At 37.0% G+C, this 2,067-nt stretch overlaps 1 pseudogene; it reads left to right on the top strand.

The window, feature by feature from the left end:
• The first annotated feature begins 231 nt into the window (after window positions 1-231).
• On the top strand, window positions 232-348 carry LOC145246904 (5S ribosomal RNA; annotated as a pseudogene).
• Window positions 349-2,067: the final 1,719 nt, after the last annotated feature.

The raw sequence follows: 2,067 nt of genomic DNA, 5'->3' as shown, positions 1-2,067 counted from the left end.
ATTGAGTTAGGGCATGGTTTGGAAGTGAGAAGCCTGCCACCTGAAATTTATTGAAGAGACAAAGAAAATATTGTGTACAGTACTTCTTCTAACTTATTTTAATCTATCAAAGCCCACAATTATACAAGTAGTTGCTTCTCCTTAAAATTTAGGAGTAGTGTAGTTTATAGGATGGAATAACCTATCTACGGTTTAAAGTTAGCAAAGAGAGTACAATTTCTTTATGAGATGATATACAGCATGATTACGTTGACACACCAGTTTTCATTAGATCACCAAAGTTAAGCAACGTTGAGTCTGGTCAGTACCAGATGGGTGACCAATTTGGAATTCCAGATGCTGTATGTTCATAGACACCATCCTGCAAGAGTTGTAAACACCTAATGTCGTCATCTCCCCTAATGGGGATATACATGTAACTGGGGACTGCTTGTGAATTTCATACTCCCATGGAACTTTCTCCTTAGCAGGAAGCCAGTTAAACCTGCCTAGGGTTAGTGCTATTTCCATTTTTTTTCCATAGAATGGAATATGGTAGTGAAAGGCTAGTAAAGAGAGACAACTCAATTTGAAGTGCTAAAATTAAAATCAACATTGTAATGGTTACAATTTATGATTAAAAAGCGCTAAAATTCATTAGAAAATGATTTTCTATTTATTAAAAAAGACTATTTGATTAATTTACATAACTTTTGGAATATGATATTTTCGTTCCATTACGGGCACGCATATGATACAGATTTTTCTGTATACTCTTTTACACGGTCAAACGATAAAATTTTTGCCCTAGAAAACACGATTCCATTTCCGTTTGATGAAAACCGTTTTTTTTCCTTGTTGCAGACCATCTACTAGTTGACCAGTTGTGTTCAAATCCCAAGAGCAATGTCTGAAAGTACACTGTTCGATGAGTGAGATCAAAGATGAACTGCTGTACAACGCATGCTCTGTACGAATCCAAGTTTTAACAACGTGACAATTACCAGCACCCTCAAGATGCAAATTCGGATTGTTCAATGCTTGAGGGCACAGCTCAACAAAGTTTTTGGGCACGGTTATGGTGTTTGGTGTGGTTTCAAGTGAGGACACATCATGCCACCTCACATCTTCAAAGTCGGCTTGAAAGTCTTTAGTTAAAAATGAAGACAATGAAACGAAATCTCATTTTAACATTTAATAAACGACTTTATTTGTCATCCTCGTTAGTAGTGTGTACAAGAGAGAAACGGGTTGTTGAGGAGAAAATAGTTCAGTTTACATGTGTTAGTAGCCAGTAGTTGTTGGGACGAAAGAGGCCGATTAAAGGAGAAAGAAAGAGCAAAGTCTTCAGTGTATTTATGTGTTGTAGCGTTTGTGTGTGTGTGTGTGTGTGTGTGTGCGTGTGTGTGCGTGTGTGTGTGTCAGTGTATTGACGTGAGCGGTTCTGTAGCATGATAAAGAAAGTTTGTGTTGGTACCGCATATAGAAATAAATGTGAGTTAGAAGAGAGCCATGTTGGCTTGCTATACTCACTTTGGCCGGGTGGGGGGGGGGCATAGTTCCCTGGTGATATGTGCTGCGAGGAGAAAGAGAAAGAGGGTTTGTGATTTTGTCTTTTATGTACTTGGTCACGTGATTGAGAGTTGGCTTGTGATTGGACAAGCCAGGAAGAAAATGGATTTCAAATCTCGAGCCTCAAGAATTAGCTCCTGCCTGTGATTGTAGCAAGTTTCGACTGCTACAGACACCCCTTCTTGGATTGATTTTTGAAAGAAAACCAAAAATGTTTATTGAAATAAAAGAAAGATTCTTTTATGTGTGTCATTTGTAATTTAGAAAATTCGAAGTAGTGAGGATTTTGTAATATGTCCGTCCATGACAGTTGCTTGTAAAATCCATTTGTTTTTGTGTCAACTGGAGGCTTGATGCTTATGACAGTGTTCAAATTTGTTTCATAAAATTGTATAAAATTTCTTTAAATTTGAACTATTTTCGTAAAAATTGAAGTCGTTAAGTTGCTAAACGTCGGTGATGAATTGTATTGTTGACGAATTTACTTTGGTGAAGGTTTTGAAAAAATAAATGTTT

The sequence above is a fragment of the Euprymna scolopes genome, chromosome 24 (genome assembly GCF_053919585.1).
Source record: "Euprymna scolopes isolate OS-2025 chromosome 24, ASM5391958v1, whole genome shotgun sequence".
In the NCBI taxonomy this organism is placed as follows: domain Eukaryota; kingdom Metazoa; phylum Mollusca; class Cephalopoda; order Sepiida; family Sepiolidae; genus Euprymna; species Euprymna scolopes.
This window is presented reverse-complemented; position numbering and strand designations above follow the sequence as displayed.